Source organism: Leptonychotes weddellii, chromosome 12, assembly GCF_054177405.1.
Source record: "Leptonychotes weddellii isolate Sample4059 chromosome 12, ASM5417740v2, whole genome shotgun sequence".
NCBI classification, from domain to species: domain Eukaryota; kingdom Metazoa; phylum Chordata; class Mammalia; order Carnivora; family Phocidae; genus Leptonychotes; species Leptonychotes weddellii.
The window spans coordinates 64610173-64632579 of record NC_138380.1 but is presented as its reverse complement, the minus strand read 5'-3'; the positions used below and the strand labels follow the sequence as shown (position 1 = coordinate 64632579).

Below are 22407 nucleotides of genomic sequence, written 5' to 3'. Positions count from 1 at the left end.
TAGGGCTGAGCTGGAAGGAAGTAGAGGGTTGAAGGACCAACATGGGGGAGAGTAAGACACAGAAAGACTGAAAGACAGACTGAGCTACAGATGGTCAGACAGAGACAATCTGAGGAGGTCCAAAATAACTTTGAACTCCGTTTCTTCCTATTGCGCCTAAACATCTACCTCTCCTGGAAATCTCAGGGTATATTTATATGGGCCCTTCACGAAGACTGAAGCTGGAAGGGGAATATTCTATTAAATATCATGAGACAAAGGCTCATAAAAATTAAAAAGTCATGTATTTTTTTTTTTGAGTCACTGCAGGGAGAGGATCCACTAAACTATCCCAGAAGCCTCCCATCCCAGGTGACATACTTAGTAATTCTTTTAAACTAACTACTTAAAAATAAAATTAACAAAAGAGGTACTCTACTGAAAGCAGTAAATCTGAAGCCTGGTTTTGTATTTTTTAAAACACTTCTTCTTTATATACACATTTCTTGGGGGGTTAACTAGCAAAATGGAAAGATTATACCTACCAAGAACATCCCCAAATAAAAACTGTGCAATTGTTTTATTGGATTAATATACTAAAAAATCCCTCTATTATATGGGGCATTACTGAAGGATAGTAACTTTTATGTATTTTACTATATCAAAAACTATAATTAATTACTTCAGATGACTTTTCAGTAATTTAACCAACTGTTTGGATAATGGTGCATAAACATTATCCGTGAAAGACCCTTGTTGAATCTACATTTCATGGATCCATTTCTAATTTCATACATTTCTTTTCTCTTCACCTAGCCTATGATCCTCCTTTTTCCTCAGATTTTCTCCACACTCACTTCTTGGGACGATTACATTCTTTCGCATAAACCTCCTTCTGTCTCTCATGGCCCTCAACCTCTTTTCTATTTTTGAATTCCCACTACAGAGGACCCTACTGGAACACTTTGCCATTCTACCCTTTGAAGCCAATTTATTTGACAAGATAAATAATATTTGGGGGAAAATATCTGAAACTGGACATTGCTATGTTTTTATGAAAGAGAATTTTAGGTTATTTCCAAGTATTTTCTTCAAATATCTTCCTTCACTCTTATACTTGATAATAGTTAATGCTGATAAAAAAACTCTTTCTGCAAACAATAAATTTTAATATATACATATAAGCTTTTTTTTTTAAACTAAAAGGAGATCATTGCAAAATACAGTAACAAACTGCATTCATTTCAAACCATAGCAAAGTCAATTTTCTTCTCATATGACTGTAGGCGCTGTCATGCCAAAACAAGTATGGTTCTTGGGGTTTTCTTTAGCAAGGATTTTTCTCAAAGCTTTTTTTGAATTTGTGAGAATTTCAGCCTTAATGCGCACACCACCCCCATTCCTCCCCAACATGTTGATTTTAGAGGTATTTGTTGACTGGGGAAAGGGTATCATAGGCTTTGGTGATGAACTGTCCTGGGTATGAATCCCCACAGCCATTTCTCTCTGAATGACCTTAGGAAAGTCACTTAGCCTCTTAGAATCCATAAAATGTCCAGTTTATAGGAGACCTACAGTTAGGTGCCAACTAAACACACACATACTTTTTCACACTCATACGTGGTAGACATCTCTCTTGTTCCTGGCCACTGCTATACACAAAAGATACCAAAGTGTTTCACGCAGTGAACAAGAAAGGAAGGGGACACTTGTCACCACACGGTGGATGCCCAAATCGTAGTAAAGGCTAATAATTCCTCCTCTGGGGTCACTATTCTCTATACCTGTTACAACTCTTACACCTTTACCATCAAGAAGAGAAAGAATGAATGTCAAATAAGGTTTGATTAACTTTGAATTGGCAATATTATTTCTTCCTCTGTATGTAGTTTTAGCAACACTCACCCCATCTTTTAAGTGTGAAGTGCATTTTCTTGGGTCGAATTACAAAGGGTACCAAGTTTCAGATTACATGTCTTTTTAAACAAACGAAAAGAACATATAACTATCATTCATAAGCTCAATAAACAGTGGAAAACATTTAGAAGTAGGGTATGTTTTCTAGCAGATGAGACGTGTATGCTGATCGGTCTGTTATGGAAAGGAAATGATTCATGCATAAGGGAAGATGAAAGGTTTCATTTAGTTACAATACTCTCATTGTACTAAAAAGATGAGGAAGTCATGGATCACCCTATAGAACACCTCTGTAACCTACATTTGACCTGCAGTTATGCTTTAGTTGCTATCTTTCTTGATTAGCAGAGGAATTTTCCATGTTCATAACATGACCTTTCGAAAAATATTGCTTACTATTTTATGCTTGCTCCTGGGTTCAGTTCTAGAGAGAGCTGTTATCTGTTAAGTTAAAATGTTAACCTATCACTTTACAATTACCACCTATTCAAATAACCAGATTAAGTAGAAAATCAGTTTAACTGATTTGCTTCATAAACATTAATTGAGTGATCACCCACTAAGCACACAGGGCTGCATTAGGTGCTGGGAGATAACCCTTCCCCCAAGATATATATTAAATATAAATATTATATAATATACGGTCTTAATATATAATATACATATATTTAAAGTAAATTACACATTTTAATACAAATATATTAAAATACGAATTTATAATATTTATAAATAAATATATATATTACATACTACCATAATGATCCTTGCCTCTGTGGGAGACACGAGATACAAATGCAGGATCTTGAAATAAAGAAGTTTATCTCATTTTACCCTGGGAGATGAAAGCTCAAGGCAATCATTTAATCTTTACTAGAATGTTGGGAGGTGGTCTGATTAATTGTCTTTTATAGATGAGAAGTAAAGTAACTTCATCAAGGAAACTGCTCACTAAGTGGCTGAGTTGGTCTGTCTGACTCCAATGAGCAGCAAACAGAAGCAGTGTTTTAGAAAGATTAATATGGCAGAGGTTTACTGAGTCACTAATAGGGGATGAAGACAGAGCTAGGGAGGCCAGAGGTGAGGTCATTGCACAACGACCTAACCCAGGAGGACAGAGCAGATGGGAAAGGATGCAAAGACATATAAGGGAAGGTGATCTGAATTTGGTAAAAGACTCAACATGCCCTGCGAGAAGCAGCATGGTTTTAAGATTCCAGGCCGAATGAGAAAGGTGGAGAGAGGGTGGTGTGGGGAGGAGAAGATTGGAAGATAATTGACTTAATTTTAAACATGTTCCTTTATGATAAAAAATAATGTATAAAACAATGCTTTGAAATCTGAGAATGAAAAACATGCAAAAGATTAGTTAAGCATACCTAGGTATATACCCAACAACACTGGCAATGTATGTGCACACAGACACTTGGACATGAATGTGTGTAGCAGCATTATTCATGATAGCCCAAAAGTGGAAACAACCCAAATGTCCATCAGCTGACAATGTGATAACAGAATGTTGTATAGCCATACAATGGAGTGTGGTTCAGTCATAAAAAGGAATGAAGCGGGGGACGCCTGGGTGGCTCAGTAGGTTAAGCGTCTGCCTTCGGCTCAGGTCATGATTAATAAACGGGAATGGTTACTGTTCCTCCCACTGAGAAGGCCTTCTCTCCCTTCTTCCCATCAACTTCAGTCCCTCAAAATTCGCACCCTTGGTTCATCTCTGGGTAATTCAAGTGCAAGCATGTGTATTTGTGCAAGTATGTATATATGAGTAGATGCATACACATGTAGAGCTAAAACCGATTTGATTGATATTGTTGTATCTGTTTATGCTTTAACTGGTCTGTGGCACTAGACAATATCATCCTACAAATAATGGGTGTTTAAAAACGGGGGTGGGGGGCTGGTGTGACAATTAGTCTCCTACATCTAAAATCTCACCAAAACCATCAGAGAAGCAGCATGAGGAATGCCGGATAGGAACTTTGCCCTCAGGTGCTTTACTACACCCAGGTATGCAGGTCAGGGATGGGCTTCTTGGAAGACAAAGAAAGAGAAGGGTTGAGAAGAAGTGTTGCAAAGGCCAACAAGAGTGAGGGATTAAAAAGGGTGTGCAGGGGAAAGAGGCTCCTGAAGGAAACCAGCCCAGAAAGGAAGGGGCTCTGGTGGGAAAGAGCATATGGAAGACAAAAAAATTTAAAGCCCAAGTAATACAAGGCAAGGACCAGGGCAAAAAGAAGAATCTGAGATGAAGTTCTGTCAACTGAGACAGAGACCGATAGGAAAAAACCCCTACCAGGGAAGGGAGGGGCCACTCACAGGACAGAGCAGATAATTACAATTTAGAAAGTCGCTGCCCTATCTGTCCACAGTAGGGGATTCGGAGTCTGGTCGTTTCCTTACAAATAAATAGCTGAATTAATTTCTCCTTGTTACCAGATGTGAATAATTTATTTCTCCACAGAAGGCTCATATTTTACTGGACTATGTATGAGTAACTTCCTTGAGAGGCAGTGAGCACACTGAGGCAGAGAGGAAAACCCCATCATTTTTCAATTCAAAATTGAGTTGAAGACTCAATTGAGACTCCTGAAACATTACAAAACTTACAAATTAATATACTTACTGACTTAGTCAATTTTACAGATGACTCAAGAAGCCTAAGTGGTCATTAAGATTAAAAAAAAGTTATTTCTAACCACTTCAACAAGTATTATCTATTGTTTGCCAGAAATAATTATTGCTCTCAAATACTTATTTAATTAAAGCATTGCCTTTCTGTTGTTGCAGTGCTATCTTTTCTTGTCTCAGTCGACTTGGGCTGCCCTAACAAAATACCACAGGCTGGGTGGTTTAAACAACAGACATTTATTTCCCCTAGTTCTGGAGGCTGGACGTCCTGGATGAAGATGCTGACAAGGTATCGGTGTCTGGTGAGGACTGTCTCCCTGGTTTGCAGATGGCCACTTGCTTGCTCTGTACTCACGTGGTGGAGAGAGACCAAGCTCCCTTGGGTCTCTCTTACAAGGGCACTAATGTCATCGTGGGGGCCCCACCCTCCTGACCTAAAGAATCCTAAATAATCCCAAATCTAATCCCTAAATAATCCCAAATAACATCAAAATTGGGGGATAGGGCTTCAACATCTGAGTTTGGTAGTTATGGTGGTAAGACTCGAACATTCGGTCTGTAACACTTCCTTCCTCATGTTACTAAATACAGTATCTTTCTGACCTTTAGAATTAGAAACAAACTAGCCACATGGACTCAAGGTGACCCAAGTGAATCAAGTTTTCTCTCTCTGAGAATGTTCTTGTCCAACAGGAGCAAAACACATGATTTGTCTCATTCCGTGCCTGGGATCCAAGTACTCATTTTGTATACTTTCTGGTAAGTTTTCTTGCCGAATTACATGTTCATTACTTTCATAGTGCCTCCCTTATCTCCTGCTCTCTGTTCACACTGCTCAGGGGAGTTCTTTAAAAATATATTTTTTAGATTTTACTTAACAGAGGGAGAGACAGAGAGAGAGAGAGAGTACAAGCAAGGAGAACAGCAGGGAGAGAGGGAGAAGCAGACTCTTCACAGCGCAGGGAGCCTGACATGGTGCTCGATCCCAGGACCCTGGGATCATGACCTGAGCTGAAGGCAGACGCCTGACCGACTGAGCCACCCAGGTGCCCCTGCTTAGGGGAGTTCTTAAGGCAGGAAAGAAATAGTCACGCATTGAGTACTTTCTACAGGCTGGGTTCCTCGTTGTATTATACATTTTCATCCTCACTCTCACCCTGATGGCAGACCAAGTACTACAAAACTTTGCATTTGAAAGAAAGTTTTGGCAGAGGTAAAAGAAATCTGAGTCAAACCTAAGAAGCAGGAACTCGCAAGGGTGAAGCATTTCTATTAGTATCCTCACTACCAGGAAACTGGAGGCAAGTCCAGAATGTGGGACGCCCCCACTGGAATCACCTCACTTCTCATGGGCAAGAAGCTTCATTAATAGCCAGACATCTCAGGCTCAGCATCCTGGGGTAAGCTGTCTTCTGGCTGTCATATAAACCCAGAGCAGGGATCTTTCTCCTGTATGGAAATTCTAGCTATAATACGCACTCTATTTTATCTTGGGCTTGGTGTTGAGAAACTTTAATGATAACATGCTGGAAGATCATCTGGGCAAGGGTGATGGTGGTGTGTGGAAAAATGATCAGAGATTACTAGGACACCTGGCTGAATGAGTGCCATAGATTAGTCAGGCATTGATTATTAACTGGGCTCAGGGTTTATCAATTACCTTCACTCTGCAAAAGAACTGTGAACTAGAGACATCCCTCAACCAAACTGGAAGCTCATCAGACCCCATCATAAAATCATCTGTCTACAATCCCTAGCCTTTCTTTATATTGTGCCTTCCTAGGAGAGAAAGAGAAGCTGTAACAGGGAGTTAGTTGGTCCATGAGTGAGAACCTTGGTACCCATGCTCCTCTATACTTGGCCATTTGGGTAGAGTACCCAGGAATAGGGTGACCAACCAGTGCAATCTGCCCATGGTGGCCCTACTGTCAGTACTGAAAGTCCTGTATCCCAGGAAGCCTCTCTGTCCCAGGCTAAACGGGATGGTTGGTCACCCTCTACAGGAGACCCAGAGCAAGAGGTTGTAGAAAAAGAAATGAGAGAGAGAGAGAGAGAGAGAGAGAGAAATCTTAAAAAAAAAATTATCGTTATTTCCAAGGGCTGTTTTGAAAAATCAGATGAGCATCTCTCAAAACGGTAAGAATGAAGGTGGTCCAGACAGGTTTCATTCTCTTTTTTCCTAACAACTCACTGCTACTATGTGATAAGGGACTAGATTATCAGTAAGCTCCCTCCTCATACCATAATCCAAGATGCTATTACTCTCTCTTAGCAAATGACCGTGTGAAACTATATACAGTTGACCCTTGAGCAACACAGGTGTGAACTACATGGGCTCACTTATATGTGGATTTTTTGTTTTTCACAGTACTGTAAACATATTTTCTCTTGTGATTTTCTTAGTAACATTTTCTTTTGTCTACCTTTATTGGAAGGCTACAGTATATAACACATGTAAAATACAGAACATGTTGATCGATGTTGTCGGTAGGGCTTTCAGTCAACAGTAGGCTATTAGTAGTTAAGTTCGAGGGGAGGTCAAAAGTGAGACATCCATTTTCAATTGCACCGGGGAAGGGTTTGGTGCACTCAACCCTCGTGTTGTTGTTCAAGGGTCAACTTACATCTTGCCTAAGGAAAGAGCACTGCCAGTCTACATGATGCAGCAGTCTAAGGGAAGTGCACGATCTAAAAAGGCAGCCACCAATAGAGACTGGGGCGGGGCTACTTATCTAAGACCGACAAGAAGTATTTTTATCTCGTCCAATCTAATTCATTGGTAGCAACAGGCTTCGAGCTGGGCTGAGAAAGGATTCGAAGTGCTGCCTAGTTGTAGCAGGAGAGAGGGCTGTAACCAGCAAGATAATATGGAAAACAAACTAGCCACATGGACTCAAGGTGACCCAAATGAATCGTTTTCTCTCTCTGATACACTGACATCAAAGCAATATACAAGGAATAAAAGTTAGCAAACGTAAAAGTTAGCCCATCTAATGACACACTCCAAGAGCAAATGTTACATATATTAGGGTCACAAAATGGGGCTTTCAAAGCCACTTCTTACATTTATTCTAGGAATCCACCAGGGCTTGTCTTTGACACAACATGTTCACCAAAGAGAGTCTTACAAGTTCTATTGTGGGTATGTCTTTTAGTATATAATTCTGAGCACCTCCATGCTCATGAACACATGCTTTCTCTTGCAAACACTCCAACACATCAACCATCTGTCATCGAAATGACATAATCCAGGGCTGACAGTTTTAATGTTGATTTTGGGGGAAAATAATCATTAGAAATTTTCTCAAATAGAAGTGTCTGTTAATTGAAGTGGCTTATTAAAAAAAAAAAAAAGGCAGTTTTCCTCAAAAAAGAACCAAAAGTATCAACTCAGAGAGTATTACAAATGATCCAAAAATATCCTCAAATTGGATTCAATCTTTGGTTAAAAATACTCCAAATAGCAGAAGACTGATTTTTTTTCATTTTTTCCCTAAAAAAAAAAAAAAAAGTCTGCTTAGCATACAAATACGGGTGCAAAAGTTAGCATTTATTTTCTCAGGATAAAATTTTACTGACCCAAGAGCCACCTTAATTTTTTTAAAGGCTTCTTTAGTGCATTTATATTTTTAATGATGGGTGGGTACTTAAAAAAAAAAAATCACAAAGCATCACCTCAATTCTTCTCTCTTTTTATATACAAATGGATAAAATGGTATCTCTAAAGATCTCCTCCCTTCCCCCAAACTAAGGATGGCACCATCCCCCAGAGCAGGATCTGAATCCGGGCTCTATAGTCCTTGGTTTGAACCAGAACAAAGAGACAAGAAAGTGGCTAGCAGTCATAACAAAGCTGTGACTGAATAAGATTCCAGCCTCTATGAAGACAAGAATCAAAGACGTATCTTAAAAAAATTATTTGTACACACATTTCTACCTACCCTTTTAGATAGAGTTTGATCTTATGACAAGAAGCAGTAATAATCTTTTTTTTCCCTTTCTGAATGGTACAGACAACTGGTATCCTGTATGAATATAATATTCCTATCCAGTGCATTTTGGGTAGAATCCAGTAATGTGTGATAACTCAACAATTTAGCACAGGAAGCAAAGCCCACAACATTCCTTAGAAATTTCACAGACTATCTAGACAGAACAGACCCATATGAATGGGATTTTTTCAGTGATATTTGAAGAATGCGATTTTTCAGGGTGGACACACTGGGTTTGTGACGAATGCAAATTCAGATATGGAAAAAAAACACAATTAAATGATTCAGACTCTTGCGTTGTGCTTCCACAGACCTTATTTCTGCACGGGTCAAACAAAGGAAAGCTGGTGTTTGACAACTGTGGATGACTCATCAGAGGAAGTTCTTACCATATGGATGTGCTTGTTGAAATAAAGCTGGTTAACAAAGCCAGCTTTTTTCTCCCTGTGGGCCAGTGAGGGTTTCATTTTAGGAAATGGAAGTGTCAGTGTGGACAAACTGTCCTCAAGTATTTATAGCATAATGTGCAGTTTCCTTAAACTGTCTTTGAACAAAGAGTATGTGAATGAAAACTAAGATCTACATTTCTCTCATTCTTTTGGGTCCTATGAGCTGTCTTCTGTTTATAAAACCGACTTAGCACTGTGACCTGGGCATGATGTGATAGGAAAGTGATAGTATAGCTACACTGAGGTATGCTCCTGCTTTCCCAGTACATTTTAAGAGCTCTTTATTCATCAGGGAAATTACGCCTTTGTCATATTCATTGCATACATTTTCTCCAAGATTACCCTGTCCTTTTTAACTTTGAGGTATTTTAATTTTTTGATGACGTTTTCAATCTGTATATAGTCAAGTATATTAACATTTTCTTTGTGACTTAAAAGAAAAGGTTTCTTTCTTTATTTGCGGTGGGGAGGGGCCCAGGGAGAGGCAGAGAAAGTCTTAAGCAGGCTCCGGCTCTCAGGACCCTGAGATCATGACCTAAACCTAAACTGAGAGTCCGACGCTTAACTGTCTGCACCACCCAGGTGCCCCCTTTTGTGACTTTTTAATGCTCTGAAAGCGTATTTCATTCTAGGGTCAGAAATCCTATAGTTTCTTTATTCTTTTATGGTTTCATTTTTTTTTTTTTTTAAGATTATTTATTTATTTGACAGAGAGAGACACAGCGAGAGAGGGAACACAAGCAGGGGGGGTGGGAGAGGGAGAAGCAGACTCCCCGCCGAGCAGGGAGCCCGATGCGGGGCTCGATCCCAGGACCCTGGGATCATGACCTGAGCCGAAGGCAGACGCCCAACGACTGAGCCACCCAGGCGCCCCGTATGGTTTCATTTTTTTTTTTTTATTTATTTGCAAGAGAGAGAATGAGAGAGAGCATGAGAGGGAGGAGGGTCAGAGGGAGAAGCAGACTCCCTGCTGACAGCAGGGAGCCCGATGCGGGACTCGATCCCGGGACTCCAGGATCGTGACCTGAGCCGAAGGCAGTCGCTTAACCAACTGAGCCACCCAGGCGCCCCATTTTTACTACTTAATTCTTTTAACTACCTGTTAATTTGCTCCATGGTAAGGAACAGAGACTCTAATCAGATTACCATTTCCCTCCCCCACCCCAACAAGTTGACTAGTTACCCTTATTTGTTGAACAAGCCATTCTGTCCTACAGGATTTGTGATTTTGATAAGTCACATCACTTTCTAAATTGGGGTCTTTTGCTGGGTTCTCTATTCTGTTCCATAAATGTCTATCATTTCTTCTGCTGGTACTAGTTTTTTTTTTAAACCTACACATATTTTTTAAAGATTTTATTTATTTGAGGGAGAGAGAGTACAAGCAGGGGAAGCAGCAGAGGGAGAGGGAGAAGCAGGCTCCCCACTAAGCAGGGAACCTGACGTGGGGCTTGATCCCAGGATCCTGGCATCATGACCTGAGCCGAAGGCAGATGCTCAACCGACTGAGCTATGTAGGCGCCCCTAGATTGTTTTTATTATTGTAGCTGCATTTCAGTGCTTTGGGGTGGAAAAGTTTCCCTTCATAATTTTTTTTTTTAATTCTTTGCTATTTTCACCAATTTAACTCTTCAAATGCATTTTAGAAGATCCCACTGAGATTCTGATTGGAGTTGCATAAACCCATGAGTTAATTTGAAGAGATCTTATATCTGGTCAATATTCAATCTTCTCATTCAGGAAAACGCATCATCTTCCTAACATTTAACTATTCTCCACATCTGTGCAGGTATTTTATCTCTCTCAGTCAAATTTATAGGTTTCTTGATATAGGTCCCACACATTTGTTTACATTAGTCTACATTTTTAAATTTTTACTGGGAATGAAATGGAGCTGCTACCAACTGGAGAAACTGTCTCTGTTGTCTGAGGTCACAATCCTGACTGTTCTCTTGAGTCATGGATTATTTTAGATTTGAAGAGTGGAAGAAGGAAAAGAGGGACATATTGGGGGGAGTGGTTTATATTCAATAGTATGAAAACTGTAAGCCTCCCAGAAAGGCTGTAAAAGGTTTAAAAACATGCAACCCAAAGCACTGGGGTTAGTAAAAAAGAGAAATAATGTGCTAATAAGTAATCAGAGTGATGACTCATTGCACTGGATCATCCCTTGGGAAACCACCTACTAAGCAGAATTAGCAGTTAAGGTGTTATTTTTGGGCAGGATTCATCACTACTTCCTCTTGGGGAAAAAAAACCCAACTTATTAAATCTTAGCTCCCTAGAACACTTGAGAACGGTCATCCTGGCAGACCCACCTGTCAGGTAACAATGCTATTTCTAGAACAGGGTCATGTTGTGTTCCCTGTAGAGACTTCTTTAGAAGAAAATAGAAGCACTTAGCCACATGGAATGGAAAGGAGAACAAAGCCCCAGCTCCTAAAGCTGGCTCTGTAACTGATTAACGAATCACTGAGTGCAGGTAGGCACTTCACCTCTGCTCATCTGTTAAAGGACAGATATCACGGCTTCTGCCCCGCTCTATACCCCAGACGTGCCACAAAAATAATAAACTATGTGGATGGAGCAGTTAGAACTGCTGAGAAGTAAAATCGGCTCCTCAGTAGAGAATCCATCAACCAAGGAGCAAAGACAGTGAACTCTCACTCCAGAGTCATTCATGTTTGCTTACTAACTGTGTTACCTGCCCCCATCCACACCCCTCCATGGTTTCTCCTCTTTTTCTCACAGTGTCTAAATGTGCAAAGAAGATTCAATGCTGTTGTTCTGGCTGTATCTCTGGACGAAATCTCAGAATTTAATTTACCTGTGATATTCTGCTGGGCTATTCACAGACATCACCGGCTCAGAAAATTTAGAGATGATGCAGTCAGGAAAATGACAAACATGGGGGGAAAATGTGTTTTCTTATTCAGTATCCATGGCAGTGAAACTAATCAGTTAGACCATTACCCCCACCCCTTCGATACAGTAGTAAATTAAATACCCTCCCTCTTTCTGAACGCATGAATAAATCAATATTAGAATGTGCATTTCCCCAATCAGCCGTGAGTTTGAACATATTAATTCTTATGTTTATCATTGGCAACACTTCTGTGAATTTCTACGTCTCAGTTCTAACACAGCGATATACATTTTGCTTAATAAAATGGGATAAGAACTATAGGTAAGACCTATTTTGCTAATGCTAACAAGCAACTCTGAAACACAGTCATTACTAGCCTAATTGTATAGAGGAGGAAGCTGGTGCTCAGGAGAGTTTTGTAACTTAGACAACAGTCACGTATGTGGTAAGTGCAGGGGCTGGAATCAATATTGCGAATCATGACTGCTTATTGATACTGTTTTATCATACATTAAATGCAACCTACCACAGCACATTAAAAAATGTTATGTTACCAAACAAATATTGAAGTCAATCTTTGGGCCTCAGCATGAAGTCTTTATTTACAAAACAAATGAATTTATAAGAATGAGGAGGTTGAGGGCATATGACTCTACTTATGATCTGTTTGCTCTGCCTATTCTCTAGAGGGGTATGATTCTATCTGCCATGTCTTTGACTTTACGAGAGAAGGGTATCATGGGCAAGAGGTTTTATGTCAGCCATACAAAATGAAACGTTTGGTTAAAAAAAGCACTTTCAGGTTGTGTCAACTTTAGTGTGCAACGAATACACACCTTTGATTACTTTGGTTTTGCATGCTAAGAAGTCTAAGGGGCATTTAAATTTTTCTTTATGTGGTAGCCAAACTGCTCTCCTCTAATTTCCCTAAATATATCTTCGGTACATCTTTGATGTTATTATTTTGTTAGCATGAGTACTATTTTTTTACACATGATTAATTTCATAAAATAAACCTGGCCCCTGAGAAGAGAAGTCCCCCATACCAGGGAAGTCTCTGCAGGCTGAGCTTGGAGCAGCGAGGTACCACGGCCACACCAATCCCACAGCCCTGTCACAGAACAACGTCCTACTGTGTCAGGTTTCACTGATCCCCTCATTTCAGGCTGAACTTTCCTGGTACCTCTCCCCACTTGTTTGGGAGTTCTGCCAATGCCCTGATAGAAGGACGCTTCAGAGCAAATGTGGGGTTTGCCTTGCAGAGTCTTGCTCTGCAAGGCGTGGGCTCTGACATGCAGTAGGACAACCCACCCCGTGTGGACCCTCCTGGCCAGGCATGGACTCCAATCCTGCTCTGCCACCAGCCGGCAACATGAACTCTGAGCCTCAGTTTCCTTAGTTTACTTCTTGAATGTCTGAGGGAACGTCACTTACATACTAAATTATAATTAAAATGTCCACAAATGAAATTTCCCCACTACTGCTTGAAAACATCTTTTGACCCCCAAAGTTAACCAGCTCTTGGATACCAATGATATGAAGAAAATGACTAACTTCTGCTTTTCAAGAAGAACTACCATATCTCATCAAATAGAAGATGCTACCAATTGATCGCAAGTTACATCCTGATTCTAGAATCAATCAAATAATGAAAAAAATGAACATTTCAGAAACACTGAAATATGGTAGAATAGCTGATAAAATACTTATTTCCTCGTTGGGAGATAGTGAAATGTACCAGGTGTCCTGTGTTCAGACTCTCCTCAATATAACTCTGGAACTTATGCCTTCTGTTTCTTTTTTAAAGATTTTATTTATTTATTTGACAGAGAGAGACACAGCGAGAGAGAGAGCACAAGCAGGGGGAGTGGGAGAGGGAGAAGCAGGCTTCCCGCCGAGCAGGGAGCCCGATGCGGGGCTCGATCCCAGGACCCTGGGATCATGACCTGAGCCGAAGGCAGACGCCTAACGACTGAGCCACCCAGGCGCCCCATGCCTTCTGTTTCTATACAGATCCATTTAATTTCCCAGTTCACTGAATACAGATTTACTTGAAGTTCTTTTTCTTTTTAAAGTATTAAAAAATTTTTGGAGCTTTGGTGAAAAAACATGGAGAGCCGCCAGTCTAAAGTTCTTAAAATAAAAATAGCAAATGAGGACCTTGATTGCTAAGCACTTCTCAGTTACAACATACATTTTTTTTTTTAAAGATTTATTTATTTGTTTGAGAGAGAGAGAGAGAGAGTGTGAGCTCGGGGCGGGGCGGGTTCCCCGCTGAGACAAAGCCCATTGTGGGGCTCAATCTCAGGACCCTGAGATCATGACCTGAGCTGAAACCAAGAGTCTGATGCTTAACCGACTGAGCCACCCAGGTGCCCCACAACATGCATTTCTTGATCACTGATCAATGGTAGCAACTCTACTGAGTATTTGTGATGGAAAATTCAATGAAGAGGATTATGGGGTAAACTCTTTTAACACAATTTGGTGACCAGACCTCCAGCTTCCTTTGTGTATTAGTGATCGGAGGAGCATGTTAGGAAGTTGATAAAAATAGTCAGTTAAGCTCCAGTCATTCTCTTCCCTCAAGAGAAGCTTTCTTGCTCAGCAGTATTACCAGAGAGCTGGGTTTGGTACTTAAAGCCTTCCTGTTCTCACTGGAAAACTGGGAGTCAGCGCCTGAGCAACCACCACGCTAGCAGGCTTAAACCGCTTTGTACAATTTCCTCTGTCCCCCCCACCTTTTCTCTAATTTTTTTTTGTTGTTGTTGTTTCGTTGTTATGGGTAATGACAGTTCCTGGTTTCTTTCGTTTATCAACGGTTTCCTTTACCACAGCCTCTCCTGCTGGAAGCCTGGCACAACTGGAAGCTGGAAGAAAAACCGCAACTGAATAGGCGGGCACTCACTTTAACAGTCATTTCCAACCACAGATTAATACTATTACTGGATTTGACTAACGGCTCTCAATCAGCCCAACTGTCATCACTGGAGAACATGAGAGCTTGTAAAGCCAAAAGGGAAAATAGAAGCAAATCCAAATGATGGTACAGTTCTATTAATTTCTCATCTTTTGAATCCGGAAGTAGCTCTCTCAATATTCTCTTCTTGGTTCTCCTAAATGATCTGTATCATGTATGGATCAGGACGTAATACCCTCCTGCTCCAATGAGCTGGAGGCTCAAGTCAGCTGGTCCGTGTTGCCACGGCACGAGCCTGCCTGAGAGGGCAAACTGCGCAGCTGCCTACGGAGTACATCTGTATCCTGCACCTTGCACTGTCCACCTCTGCAAACTGCACTGGATGCTGGTCTTCAAGCATGTTAAGTGTCCAGCATCAAAGTCCAAATGAAGGACCGCCCTCCTGGAGGTTCTGTGTTGACGATGGTGGAGCTGCTCAATGCTAGCCTATCACAGTCAGGAACCTGGTTTTTCTCTTCATCATTTACTTTGATGTAGCAGACTCCAGGCCTACAGCAGGTGACTGGTTTTTCCAGTTGATACTAAGAGAGGATGGTATGGTATATGATAGGGCATAGGACTGGCTCAACTAAAATCAGATTCTATCCCACCTTGGAGCTTTCTACACGAACAGAAACTCCATCATATGAGTAAAGGCTTTGGGAAACTGTCAGTGGTCCCCATCCTTTGGCCCTGACAGAATCTATATGCACGCAGAGAGAAGAGGCCTTGACAACTGTTATTTTCTAACTGACAACTGTTAGGTCCTACTCTGGATGGTGTTTCACACACATTAATCTCAATTTTTCTCCTTAAAAATGTAGTGAAAGGCATGTACTTAATATACCACTGGTGGGAAAATAAAGTAGAAAAGTCTTTCTGGAGGACAAACTGGTTCCGTGAATCAATTAGGGTTTTTTTTTTTTTTTTTAAGATTTTTATTTATTTGAGAGAGAGAGAGCGAGCGAGCATGAATGGCGGGGAGGCAGAAGGAGAAGTAAACTCCCCGCTGAGCAGGGAACCCGATGCGGGGCTCGATCCAAGGAACCCGGGTTAATGACCTGAGCTGAAGGCAGATGCTTTACTGACTGAGCCACCCAGGCACCCCATCAATTAGGTTTTTGAATATTCTTTACCTCAATATTCCACGCCCAGGAATTAGTCCTGAAAAAACAGTCATGGGAAGATGGAAAACATTAGCTACCAGAACAGATACCACAATCTGGCTTTAAAAATCCTTACAAATTTCATTCATTCAATAAATATTTACTACATGCTTACTATGTGCTGGGGAGTATTTAAATACACATAAGATCAGGATATATTTTTACATGAGAAAAGCAGGTTACAAAAAAAGCGTGAGCTCACTTTTTAAAGAAAACTGAAACATTATAATGCATAGGAACACAGTCAAAAGATACTTGTTAAACCATTAATAATGGTAATAATGGTAATCTTTGGGTCACCAGTTTATGGTTTATTTTTCTTTCTTCTTACCTTTCTAAAAAAGAAAGTATTTTGCGGAGAGCAATTTTGAAATTATGTAAATCTCCTGATCTGTACCAAATGTCCACTCAAAGTTTTAGCATCCATTGATGACTTTCTAATTTTATCAATTCGTTCTGTATTTATTAGTTAGCATTCTACTATTAAGAAAGAGCTTTCTCTTCTCTGTTTATCTAGTTATATCAGTATGGACTCACGGATTTTGTTTTATTCAGTAAAAGGATTCATTATTTTAATGGGTTATAATCCATTACTATAATTATGCATTTTCATGTTCAAATGGTCTCAGATTTGTCCAGGAATCTCCCCAAGCCATATTCTGTGTTCTTTTGTATGTTCCCATTATTATTATATTTATTTATTTATTTGAGAGCGAGCGAGAGAGCAGGGGGAGGAGCAAAGGAGCAGGGAGAGGGACAAGCAGACTCCGTGCTCAGCAGGGAACCTGAGTGGGGTTCGGTCTCACGGCCCTGAGACCATGAGCCCCATGACCTGAGCCAAAATCAAGAGTCAGAAGCTCAACTGACTGAACCACCCAGGTGCCCTCCATTTTTATTATTATTTTTCAAACATTTCCTTACTTCCTAAGTACAACAAGATGCTCTAGGCTTATCTTACGTTCTTTACTCATATTTTATTTTTTTAAAGATTTTATTTATTTATTTGACAGAGAAAGAGAGATAGCGAGGGCAGGAACACAAGCAGGGGGAGTGGGAGAGAGAGAAGCGGGCTTCCTGCCGAGCAGGGAGCCCAACACGGGGCTCGATCCCAGGACCCTGGGATCATGACCTGAGCCGAAGGCAGATGCTTAACGACTGAGCCACCCAGGCACCCCTTTACTCATATTTTAAAAACTGTTGTACAATAACCATGTATTACTTTTGTTAAATGAAAGAATATGTACTATTGAAAAAATAAAACTTACATAGAATGTAAGATTATTTAAAAAGTCCAGGGGCGCCCGGGGGGCTCAGTTGGTTAGGCGTCTGCCTTCCGCTTAGGTCATGAGGGGTCCTGGGATGACTCCCATGTCGGGCTCCTTGCTCATCGGGGAGCCCGCTTGAGGATTCTCTCCCTTTCCCTCTGTTTCTACCCCCGCTCGTGCTCTCTCTCTCTTTCTCAAATAAATAAAATAAATCTTAAAACGGAACAAAACAAAACAAAACAAACGGGGCTCCTGAATTCCAACTGAGATGGGAGAGGGGAGCATCTGCCTTACAAATCAGTCTGAAAGGCAATTATATCCAGTAAGATCCTTAAATGCATAAGTCATGGCTCTTTCCTTGATTGAAAACAGGGAGGCAGCCACACGACCCCAGATATGAAAGGAAACAGTTAAAGTACATTCTGTTCAATGAATTTCTCATAGCCAAATGTCTCTTCGTCCCTCCCTCTTCCCCCTCAGGAAACTGCATAGAAGAAATAGTGAGACAAAATCATTTTCATCTGTGATTGAGTTTCTTCCTGCTGACTGTTTGGAGTTTCCCTATGAGCTGGTGTGAGGCACCGCTTCCTGTGGCTCAGAACAAGACTCCATGAGGGCTGACAGGCCTCGGGAACTGCACTCTGCATTCCGTGCGGCACCAAGGAAAATAAAACCCGAGGCCCCCTTCCTCCCTTTCAAGGAGTGAGTAGACCCCTCACCCAAGACTGCCATGCCTGGTTTCTCTCGCCTTATTAGATGGGTTTACTGAAACTCATTGTACGGTACGTACGCTCTGCCTCCCGGCAGACGCCAGGATCACTTTTAGCCTCTGTGGTGACTGTGGTGGGGTGGAGGGGACACAGGGAGCCCTGCGACGATTAGTCATTACTTAAGTATTGAGTCATTTGGCCATACCGCCCAGTCAGCTGTGACTTAAGGTCATGCTTTGTGCCCTAGGTGTGAGGTTCTGCCTAGAATCCCAGCACTCCAGGTCCTAGACTTTTTGCCTGAATTCTTCCCACATCTGATGTTACTTTTGACAAGAAGCCACCCCTTATCCTGCTCTAGAAAAATGATACACCAAGGTCCTTTAACAACACGAACCATAATAACAGTGGCTAAGTTGTCCTATGCAGATGCAACGCAGAACCCAAAGCTCAGTGCTTTATAGATGCACTCTTTCATTTGACCTCAGATCAACCCGAGGTGGGAAGTCTATGTTAATACTCTCATTTTACAGTTGAGGAAACGAAGGTTGAGAGATGATGGTTAATAATGAGTCACTGTCACCCAGCTGAGAAGTGGCGGAGGCAGAACCCGACACTCCAAAGCCGCTTTTTGTGACAGCTTCACAATACCGTGTCCTTCAGAGATGACTATGGAACGCTTAGTGGACGTGAGTCTCTGCCGGAACAAAAATTCCGTTTTTTTAAAAAGAAAAATGAGCCCATGGAAACCACCCTGGTAAGCTTGATGTTGAGACCAAGTAATGTTCTTCAGTCGAAGCTAAGAAGAGAAGAGGATCCCGAGGCACTGCGAGTCTGCGGGGGACTCGGGGCCAGTCTGCCACCCTGCCCTGCAGTAGCCCATCCGCTCCTTCTGCATATTTGTGGGTCTGTGACGAACTCCTAAGTGTGCTGAGCGCAGGGGCTACGTGGTCCCTGACCTCGTGGGGCTGACAGTTCAGGGAGGGAGAAGGGAAAAGAATCATTACACAGGCAGTGAGTGCTGTGAAGAAACTTAAGATGTTCTGGTGACGAAGAACAGACCAGTGAGCAATGGCCACCTGAGGAGCTGCCATTTAACCTCGAGGATGACACAGAAGAGGCAGAGCTGATGAGGTCTATTTGCGTCCCTTTCATCTTCCATAGTAGCTGGAATTCTCAAGTACTTTTCAAGAATGTCTTCTTTGGGTTCTGTTAAGCAGGTCAATCACTACTTTACAATCCATGTGCTTTATCACTAGTGCTTTCTCCACACAGTTCATAACATCCCAGATAAGATACAAACGAGGTTTTACTATTCAGCCTAGGACTGTCCTCTTTTTTTTTTTTTTTAATACAGAAAACCACTTCAGAAGCAGGGATAAGAGAGAAGCTCTCTGTGCTTTGCAGAGTTCATCCAAGTGTATCATTTGTTTCTTCCCTGCGGAATGGTCATATCAGTTCTAGGAAAGATGATGAAAGAAAAGAAATGGGTCCGGAGGGTCCTAAGAAAACAAGGCCAAGTGTGCTATTCACGTGGGCCCTGAGGGGGACAGGAGAAGGCAAAAAAGCAGGGAATGGGGTCCAGTTTTTCTTCCCCCATCAATGCTGTCTGTGTAGTGGCCAGATGCGGCACTCAGAACCCAAAGGCTTTTTCAGTCCGAACTGGTGAAGTCCTGACCCAGCTTCTTCCTATTTCTGAAAGTAGTCATTTTATTATCTCACACGTAGAGATTCTGGAGAGTCTGCTGAAGGCAGCAGCACCGAAGACATAGGGTCCTTCTTTATTAGAATCTGGCTGCATTTTCTCTGGGAGAAGGGAAGCTCCCTAAGGATATGGGGGACTGGGACCAGAGGCCATATATAACTAAGAAGAGAATATTTTTGATGTTTAGAGAATTCAAATCATGATTATTTTCTTGTGTTCTAAGCCTGTAATAAAATGGTTGTGTGCTCTCTTCGTGGAGCAATTTGATATTCTGAGACCCTTTCCTCCCTGGCTTCCAGAAGTCTATTTTTTCTGCATTATACTATTTCCTCTATACCGAATAATTAACCCTAAGGACTAACGTAGTCTCCTACGAAAAAGGCTTGCGAAATCTGCTCCTGAGGCACAGAGTAAGTGCAGAATTACCCATCAAGTAGTGTGTACAGCCTGAGAAGTCCAAACTTTCTTTTCCAAGGCCTGGGTACCCACCCCCCCCGCCCAAAAAAGAGGGAGAAGGAGAGAGCCTGTACTCCAATGATTGGAGCAGCCATTTCATGGTTCCACACACATCCAGGGCCTTAGGTTTCTCCCATCACACAGAAGTGACATGGAGCAGCATGCCGTCCTGCTCTCTGTCTGCCAGTGGAACTCCACACCAACTGACCGAAGCTGTCGGCACCTGTGGCTGCCAATGTGGGCCCCCAGAGTCAGATACGTGGCCTGGCCCTGCGCCGGGGCAGGGCTGCATCTCCAAAGGGGCCAGCAGCCAGGCAGAGCCCTCTCTGTCACGGCGTGGCCACCTGTCTGCGAGGGAAGACAAATCCTATTTTACGAGGTCTGGCACAGAAAGCAGATTGTCTGTGTCCGTATCATAAAGCACTTGAGTGGCAGAAGCGAAGGAGGAGAGCACAGACCCCAGGTGCGAATGTCGGAGTGGATCTGTCTGGAGATGAAGCCTCTGGTTAATCTGGTTTGGGCTCCGGGGTGTTCTCCCTCAGCTCTCTTCGATCTGAAGCTGTCTTTCCCAGACTTTTAAGAGAATTCTCTTAACGAAGTCACGCAATGCCAGAGAAATGGCATCACGGGGCTTTGCCCTTTCCTGCTTTTTAAAGGCCATCAAAACCATTATTCCCTTATATACCCGTTCAGGAAGAAAGAGGAGGCTTATCTTGTTTTTAAGCTATTGCGTTACCAGCATTTCAATGGCACAAGAAAGATAAGTAAATGCTTGCAAAATAAGGTCTGGCCCAAGTCTCACCTGATAGGCAGTTTCTGTCTTACGGCGTGCACATGATACTAAGGTTTCGAACTCATTAGAAACTGCTGCTCGATCCAGAAGCAGCTTCTCCGACACAGGGAGGGCTTCTGATTACTTTGCAGGGAAACCACCGTCACAAACAGGATTTCCTCAAGAGGTCTTGGGGCAGGGAAGCTTCATGCTAACGTGGGCTCTGCCATCTGGGCAGCCCTGCTGTAAACAGGCAGTTAGAGGGGCCTGGGGAACACTCCTTCCTATTGTTCTTCATGCCTCTCACTTCCCTTTCATCTCTGGTAATAGCTGGAATTTATGAGTACACTGGATGACCTTCCAAGTCTTTCCTTTAGAGTTTATTTACTTCATGGATACTCCTTAGAAGGGCTCTCCATCTTTTGGCCTCTCTCATCCCAGCTGTATTTGCCCAAAGGCGTGGCTTCATCGCTGTGCACTGTTAAACAGACTGGAAAACAAGTCATAAAGATTGTGTGTGCAGTTCTTATAGTCCAACAGTGATTGTGCATAAAACACACTATTTCCCAACTTATACCTGCCACTCTAGCCAGATCGTGCTTTTCCCAGAACACACTGTTATTTCTCTGGGTTGTCTAATGCAGTTCTTGTTAAAGAGCCAATCGATCATCTCCAAAATCCAGCTCAGGACTAACTTCATGAAGCCTCTATTTTTCTAGTCCAGCTCGGAGTAATATCAAACTTTTCTAAGCTCTTGTAATATTTTTTTTTTTTTAAAGATTTTATTTATTTATTTGACAGAGAGAGACACAGCGAGAGAGGGAACACAAGCAGGGGGAGTGGAGGAGGGAGAAGCAGGCTTCCCGCTGAGCAGGGAGCCCGATGCGGGGCTCGATCCCAGGACCCTGGGATCATGACCTGAGCCAAAGGCAGACGCTTAACGACTGAGCCACCCAGGCGCCCCTAAGCTCTTGTAATATTTAAATCTGTCCCACGTAGCTTAGCCCTTGAGCACGCCAGACGCCGGTACTGCTTGCTAATTACTGCACGCTGACACATCAGATCCATTTTTCTTTTTTAAAGATTTTATTTATTTATTTGACAGAGAGAGAGAGAGAGAGAACAGGTAGGCAGAGAGGCAGGCAGAAGCAGGCTCCCCGCCGAGCAGGGAGCCCGATGTGGGGCTCGATCCCGGGGACCCTGGCATCATGACCTGAGCCGAAGGCAGACTCCTAGCAGACTGAGCCACCCAGGCGCCCCCAGATCCATTTTTCTTATTCGCTCATGTACGTTACAACCTCCTTGAGGTCCTGGCCACAGACCTTGGTAGATATTAAGTGAGAAGTGCTCTTTCACTTCTTTGCTATCTCCCATAGTGCCCAGAATAATCTTAACCACCTGCTAGGTTTTTCAAAGAAAAACCATAGGGATCCCTGGTTTTGGTTAAGTTTCATTTCCTTATGATGTAAGTGGATTGAATATATACATATAAGTGTAAACATTAGACTTACCCGGAGGAAAAATGCTAGAACCAGTATCT

General features: G+C 42.1%; 1 protein-coding gene and 1 long non-coding RNA gene across 5 annotated transcripts in view; both read right to left on the bottom strand.

Annotated features, from left to right (window-relative positions):
* The window catches only part of CDK6 (cyclin dependent kinase 6), a 239780-nt gene that overhangs the window by 25839 nt on the left and 191534 nt on the right, over positions 1-22407 (bottom strand). The window lies entirely within an intron of this gene.
* LOC145716570 (uncharacterized) lies at positions 13528-21626 on the bottom strand. The gene is made up of 2 exons (XR_014139360.1): positions 13834-21626; positions 13528-13624 (listed from the first exon to the last, which is right to left on the bottom strand). It is a non-coding gene; the product is annotated as an uncharacterized LOC145716570 (long non-coding RNA).